This window comes from Mastigoproctus giganteus, chromosome 11, assembly GCF_048544385.1.
Source record: "Mastigoproctus giganteus isolate SK-2022 chromosome 11, ASM4854438v1, whole genome shotgun sequence".
Lineage (NCBI taxonomy): Eukaryota > Metazoa > Arthropoda > Arachnida > Uropygi > Thelyphonidae > Mastigoproctus > Mastigoproctus giganteus.
In genome coordinates, this window is record NC_143585.1 from 31,818,998 (window position 1) to 31,827,066 (window position 8,069).

Sequence of the window (8,069 nt, forward strand, 5' to 3'; positions counted from 1 at the left end):
TTAGCAACTAAGGCCATATTGCTCCGGGATATGCGGTGGTCATTCCCCGACCTTTCCGCATCTCCGTATTTGGTGGTGACGGGCTCGAACCCCGGTCTAATCAAGAAGAGTGTGCTACGCACTGCTGCTCCTTCCCACCTGGCTACGGAGGCGCGACCTAATTTGAAATTTCATTACTATTTGGTAACATAATGTAAATAAATAAAGATTTTAGTTTCACAGATTTAACCAATGTTATTTTTTTCTTTCTATTAGTAAGTTTATCAGCTATTTGAGCATCAGTTTTGTTCTATATCTTCAGAAATTATTATTTTGAAGTACTGAAAAAACAAAATAAGAAAACACAGATTGAACTAAACTATATTAAATTAAAATGCTAACATCTCCATATTAAACATACAATTTTTTTTTTTTGTTTTTTCTTCAGTTTGGAAATTAATAAAATTAAGAATAAATAAAATAAACACAACAAAAAACATTTTCCATCCTTCGTTTTCATCAAAAGATTTTCACAGAAGAAAATGCATATAATTAGAAAAAGAAAGAAAAGTTAAAAAGGAAGAACACCTCACAATTGTGTTCTTCTCGAGGCCAGACACTTTCAGCATCTCTTTTCAGTTGGCTGTGTTTGATCCGTTTAACATAGTTTGAGATATGTTCATTATATATTCCCAAGCACTTTTTATTGTGATATTAACAACTTTGCTAATTCCTTAGCTTTTGGCACATCCTTCACAAAAAAAAAAAAAAAAAAAAGGATTATTTAAGAAGAATGAGCAGAAGAGAGAGCCAAAGACATGAGGCACTGGTGTGCAAGATGTGGGAGGTGAAGTGATTGTGTGCTCGGTATTTAAAGTGAAAATGGGTGAAATGCAAATTAAATAAAAATTAATGCCATATATAATTTATTTCAGCCTCATAAATCAAGATCTTCTGAAAAACAAAGTACATAGGTCATAAAGACCAGCAAGAAATAGACTAATGCTTCAGCAACAATGTGGGGTAACCATCAATCAATCAATAAAAATGTAAATTACAACTAGGAACAGGGTATGTCTGCCAAGGGCAAAAGTTGATGACCTTGTAGAGCAGATATTATCTTTTAAGGGCACAAAAGCTAATACTGTCATACACATTGGCACAAATGTGTACGACACAAATGTTTACTTAACAAGTACAGGTCAATACTGAAAAGAAAAGTCATGAGTTAGGATTAAATTTGAAAGTGTCTGCAATTCTGCCCAGACACGATAGGAGGGAGTATATGATGAGAACCTTGTCAATCAATCCAATAAAAACACATATGATGTAGAAATCAATATTTTAAGAAGGAAAAATAAGAATGTGAAGAAATTTAGCTGAAAGCCAACTTTTTTTTTTTTTTTTTTTTTATGTAAACCCCAAACACGAGAGGTATTAGAACCTACAGTACTTAGTACTGTACTTGGGTTGGAGGTTGAGAAGACGAAAGAAGATATTTGTTGACATTGGACTTGAACTTCTGTAGACTGTAATTTTCAGGAAATACGTATGAACTGCTGTGTTCAGAGTAAATAAATTTCTAATTTTACACTCCAGGAAGCCACAGAGAGTCAAAGGAGTTTATATGGCAAAGACTCTAATCAGGGCCAGAAGAATGTGGTAAGCCTGGTAAGCAGGGAATAGGGGCACCAACATCTGGAGGCGTCGAAATTCAAAATTTTTATTATAATCATATTTAATGAAAGTATCTGAAGGACATAAAAAAAACCTTACCATCATGCCTGACTCTAATAATATCACTGTTATTTTGTAGCTTTGAACACAGTGTGTGTGTGTGTGTGCGTGCACACATGCTGCTGTACTTGCAACCTGACCACTCCTTTACAATAATCAATGCTGGTACTTCACAAAAAATACCCAGAACACTAGGACTGGCGGCCCACCTTACTCTGATGGTAAAGAGCTCCAAAAGTAGCTTTGTTATCAGTTTGACCTGTACCGAATTTATCATAGTTTCCAGTGACAAGGTCTACATCTCATAAAGTTGGCTGTGTCACTGAGATTTTAGATATATTATTGAACTGAAATGTACCTAAAGAAAAGACACAAAGTTCCTTTTTTTTTCTTTTTTTTTGATCATATACATATTTTAAGAAAGTTTAAGAAAATATTTTAAAGAAAAATAAATATAAATGTTAATGGAAAAGTAGTGTTAACAAAATTTTTAGGAAAGTCCTTATGTTCTCTATAAACATAAACAATGAAACTTTTAAATTACTTTTAAATTACTTTTTAAAAAATCCACATTAAGCACAGGAAATAAAATGATGAAAGTTAGCACACAAACTAGAAAATGAACTTAGGCAATTGTTCCAGCAGTTGACAGTAAAAAAGTTTGATCAGTAGGAAATTAATAAGGGAGAAAGCAACTTAAATTGCACTAAAACTTAACAATAACTAATTTTTAAACCTCAAATGGGTGAACTAGTAGACTCAGAAAGAAAAATATTACCTAAATATGTGTGTTGGGGGGGGGGGAGTTGAAGTTAGTCAAGAAACTGCTGACCACTGGAAAGAATCCCTGCTTTTTCTACAATAAGAAAAAGTCCACAAATATTTTAAATGCAAATAAAATGGGGCTGTTCTATAATTTGCTACTGGGTAAAACTTAGGCAAAAAAATTAAGCTTACCATCGTTGTTAAAGAGAATTGCAAAATCTGGAGTCACAGCACAAGAAGCAAGGATTATTTTCTATGCTTCCTTCCCTTATTTTCCAGCAGAAAGTTAATGTTAAAAGATAACTTTGAATTCCTCAATATGAATGTGCCCATCATCATCTGCTTCACCATCACAAAGAATGTCTCATAGTCTTACTTTCCAAAAATTCAAAAAAAGATAAAACCCTTAGTGATTAAAATATTTGCAAAACCATGGTATTTTTTGGTATATCTGTACTCTGCCATGCAGGTATATACATAAATAAAAATTGTAGGTAACTTCAAGGGTTTTCGTAAGTTTTCTTCAGAGGATCTGATGCAAAGATAAGAGCTGTTGGTAGAAAAGTGCTGATTTTTTGGTCAACAGAGGTTGTGACCAGCAACCATACAGAATTTCTGAGTAATATTCTGAGTATTGACCTTCTTTAAACAAATTGCACTAAAAAGGCTGAAGCCTCTAGGCCTGAGCATCAACTATACCTTAAAAACAAAGTATGATGTAGTATAATCACCTCCTTGGAAAGTAGTCATTCTATAGGCATAAACTGTTAGTCATGGTAGATGTTTTGGAAACAAACGCAAAACAGAAGTAGTAGATTTCTCTGATGGGGGGCATATGATAATAGTATCGTAGAATGCAGTGATCTATGAAACAATTATCAGTTGTTTCAGAAAATGGTTAATTAAAGAAATTAAAGAGCATGGGGGAGAGCAGAGCATTCATGAATCTCATGGTGATCCAGAATTTGTAGTTTATTAGTTATTATTATTATTATTAGCCACATGACACAAGGAAGCCTGAGGCTTATGCTGGACCAGCCAAAAAAAAAAAATTTCCGAGTTACCCCGTGTGTGAGAGAGAGAGAAGTAGAAAGTCATCACCAAGAAAGAGAAGAATGATGATATCCAGCTCAGGACCCTGGGTTTGCCAAGCCCATACTCACCAGATGTGAGCCCCCAGAGGTGAATGCCAGCAGGGGATTTATTGAAGAGGAAGGGAGAGGGGGAGAGAGAAAATTTATAGAGCATTCTACTGTGTATAGCCCATAAAAGGTAAGGTACACATAACATCTTACTTCTATATACAGGATCATGTCAAGATTTTTAAGGGCACAGATGCAAACAAGGAAATGCTACTCCTCTTTCCACTATTTTAAAGATTCCAATTAATAATGGAGGGGGGGAAGTGGCATTTTCATTTCAATTTGCTACTGTCTCACCAAATAAAAGAATCTCAGAGATATTAATCACTTTCCACCTCAGCATTAGCATTAGTAGCGGCATTTGATGCAAGAAAGCAAGCTTATGCAGCATCAGCCAAAAAAAAAAAAAAAAAAAAAAACACTTCTACTTCATCCCTCTGTTCGTTCAAAATACCTGTCCAGCTGAGCCTTAAACTTATTTAGGCTATCAACCTCCACCACAAGGGATGAAGTCTGTTCCACCAACCAACCACCCACTGGCTAAAGGCAAATTTCCGCACGTCTATCCTACATCTGTCTTTCCTCAATTTGAATTTATGCCCTCTCAGGTGATTTTTCTGAGCTAGAGGAAGAATCCCATCAGCATTGAGCATGCTTAAACCATTCAAGGCTTTATACACCTCTATCAGATCACCTCGCTGGTGCCTAGTCTCCAGACACTGTAATTTGCAAAACTTAAGCCTTTCTTTGTAAGAGCACCCCTTTGTTCCATTCACTAATCTTGTTGCCCTTCTCTGTACTCGTTCCAGCAGCTCTACATCCTTCTTGAAATGAGGCCTCCAGACCTGTATACAGTACTATAGGTGTGGCCTGACCATTGCCTTATACAATGGAATAATCACCTCCTTATCCCTGCTGGAAAAATTCCTGTATATCATTGACAATACTCCATGAGCTACTCTTGCAGCCCGTCTGCACTGCTCAGAGAACTTCATATCTGCCTGAGAGCTTCATACTTTAGCATAGCCCAGCAATGTCGAAATGGATATACCTTATCATAGTTCTGACTATACGAACAGCAAGATGTACTGTTTAGTACTGACAATATGATTACCAGACTGGTTTAGGGTACCAGCTGACTGGACAGTTTCCCTGGGCATGATCCAAAGGGTGCAAATGCTTCAAAAAAAAAAAAAAAAAAAAATATATATATATATATATATATATATAAAGAGCAGTGGTACAGGATGCTAACTTTGGTCCGGGATACCGTTTTACCTATTCAATACTGATGCTGACTGATACAATTACAGTATATCACAATGTTCCATACACTATAATTTCAATATTCTTAGTAACAACAATTTCTTTTTCTAATAAACAGGATAGACAGCCAATATATTGTTAAAAATCACGTTTAAAGTTTTTCTCAACCCAAGATGTTTCACGTTTTTTTTTTTTTTTTTGGAAGGGGAAAAAAAAAAAAAAACGTTAAACAGAAAATCCGCTGTATACTACTGGAGGAGGCAGCTGAAGCGTAGTGGCGAAATGATCATACCGTTGGCCGCAACGATAATACTTGGCATAGTTATCACACAGCGGGAACGACGGGGGGGGGTGAGGTTTGTTGGTCCGCCTGATGAATAGGCGTAACAATTTTAGATTTAAATCGAAAAAAGGTTTCCTCTTGAAAAATAACTTTAAAAATGCCTCTACATTATAATATTTATTAGGCACTAACTTCGCTTGCGGTATCCAAGTATAGAAGTGAACAAATGCACTGCATGTGTCAAATGTTACCTCTGCATCCATCCTTTCTTTATTATTTAACGTCTAAATCCTTCCGACAATAAATACCTTTCTTCATGTCAGATCCTGTGCTCCAAGACGATGTGAGATCAGCATGCCACTTTGTTACTAAAACTACAAAGTACTGCTCAGATGACACACATTCATCTTCAAGAAACAAACAAAACATACATCCTTCTTTCGAAACAGGTAATCTGCCTTCAGAACGCTAATCACTAGTCACCCATGTTCCTCCTATGCTATGAAAAGGTAGATTCGGTTCGTTTCTCGGTTAACTAGAATATAACTGAATATTATTTTTTTGAAATAAATTTTTCTTATTAATTCGATTATAATTTATTTCATTTTCAAAACTTTACTTTTTTTTAATAAAAATTATTTCACCATTTTTCAATGGAAGTAAAACTTATATTGATATCGCATATAAAGGAAACCTGAACGAAAAAAAACTAACGTATTTTCGAAGTTCTAGGGTTCAAATTGTTAGTAATCATTATTTATTTTGTCATTTGAATAAAGAATCTTCTTGATTTTATTATACTGTTTATTGCATCATTGCATAAATATCTTTTTAATTAATCAAAAGTTTAAAGATTTCAAATTGGGAGGCTTTCTGCATACAGCTAAGCATATTTCATGGTAAAACCAATTGATGGGTGCCGAAAAGTAACAGCACCCTTCAACAAATAAAAAGTTTAAATACATTACTAACAGGGCAGAGCATTATTACTAGAGGCAACCGATAACCAGAGCCGGTTCTAGAGTTCAGGAAAGTATACGGAATGTGAACATTAATGATGGACTTGCCGGTCCTCCTTGCTGAGACTTAGGGCTGCTCTCGTCCCATTATTTGAATCTGACCACTTTTCAATAGGTAGGCCCAGGTGAGATACACCCGCATAATCTCCCCCTTTCCCAAGAATTGCCATGCCGAGATCGAAGATAAAATATTATCGAAAGTAAAATCTCTTGTTTTTATATAAATATTAGTTTATTGTATTCGTTTCTCATATATTTATGAAGAAAAAGGACAAATTCTCATCGTCAAGAATTTTAATCAGAAAAAAAATATATATATAAGCGTTAGCATTAGTAGAGACATAGGATGCAAGAAAGCAAGCTTATGCAGCATCAGCCAAAAAAAAAAAAAAAAAAAAAAACCACTCCCATTTCACCCCCCCCCCAGTTCGATAGAAATACCTGTCCAGCTAAGCCTTAAATTTATTTAGGCTATCAACTTCCACAACAAGGGATGGAAGTCTGTTCCACTAACCAACTACCCATTGGCTAAAGGCAAATTTCAGCACAACTATCCTACATCAGTCTTTCCTCAATTTGAATTTATGCCTTCTCAGGTGATTATTCTGAGCAAGAGGAAGAATCCCATCGGCATTGAGCATGTTCAAACCATTCAAGACTTTAAACACCTCTATCAGATCACCTCACCGGTGCCTAGTCTTCAGACACTGTAATTTGCAAAACTTAAGCCTTTCTTCGTAAGAGCAGCCCCTTTGTTCCATTCGCTAATCTTGTTGCCCTTCTCTGTACTCGTTCCAGCAGCTCTACATCCTTCTTGAGATGAGGCCTCCAGACCTGAATACAGTACCTAAGTAAATAAGGTGTGGCCTGACCATTGTCTTATACAAGGGAATAATCACCTCCTTATCCCTGGTAGAAAAATTTCAGAATATCATTGACAAGACACCATGAACTGCTCTTGCAGCCCGTCTGCACTGCTCAGAGAACCTCATTTCTGCCTGAACAATTACCCCCAGGTCCTTTTCATTCTATACCACTGACAGTGTAGTACAACAGAGTTGACACGTTGCTCTGGGGTTGCTGTTTCCAATATGTAGTACTTTACATTTGTCCATGTTAAACTTCATTTGCCACCTCTCAGCCCATCTGCTCAACTTTTCCAGATCCTGTTGCAGCAGCATAGCGTCAGTAGTGTCCTTAACAACCCTACCATCCTTTGTATCGTCTGCAAACTTGGACATTAAGCTTGATATACCGTCATCAATATTATTTATAAATACAGAAAACAATAATGGACCCAATGCTGAACTATGATGGACTCCACTAATAACATTAATCCACGATTAGCAATGTCCATTGATTACCACTCTCTGTCTTCTCCCACTCAACCATTCCATTATCCATAGCAGCAATTTTCCTCCAATGCCACACTGCTCCAATTTGTGCAGCAGTCTTCCATGTGCAACAGTATCAAAAGCCTTTCTAAGATGCAAATATATAATATCAAAGTTATTCCCTGCATCCAGTTCTTTTGTGACTGCATCATAGTATCCAATCAAATTGGTCAGGCAAGACCTTCCCTTAACAAAACCATGCTGTGTCTGAGCTATAACTGAAGTCTTGCCTAGATGATCCTGCAGTGCTTCTTTAAACAGTGCCTCCATTAATTTACCTGGTACAGAAGTTACTAGCAAGTCTATAATTACTTGTGTCACCTTTTGATCCTCCTTTGTGAATTGCTGTCACATTCCATGTCCATGGGTACCTCCCCTGAGTCCAAAGAAGCTCTCATAATTATGGCTAAGGATTTGCTTACTTCCTTTGCTGCATCCTTTAATATAACTAGATAGATCCCATCCACCCCAGATGCCTGCCTTA

General features: G+C 36.3%; 1 protein-coding gene across 4 annotated transcripts in view; it reads right to left on the bottom strand.

Moving 5' to 3' along the window:
- LOC150077869 (transmembrane and coiled-coil domains protein 2-like) overlaps nucleotides 1–5,655 on the bottom strand; it is a 127,490-nt gene extending 121,835 nt beyond the window's left edge. For 2 of the 4 annotated variants that reach the window (XR_016547650.1, XM_090385418.1), the window contains exon 1: nucleotides 5,481–5,655. The gene's annotated coding sequence lies outside the window, so the exon portion shown is untranslated. Of the gene's footprint in view, nucleotides 1–5,364 lie in introns of all 4 variants that reach the window. The other 2 variants (XM_090385420.1, XM_090385419.1) reach the window with 2 other exon arrangements.
- Between the last annotated feature and the right edge of the window lie 2,414 nt (nucleotides 5,656–8,069).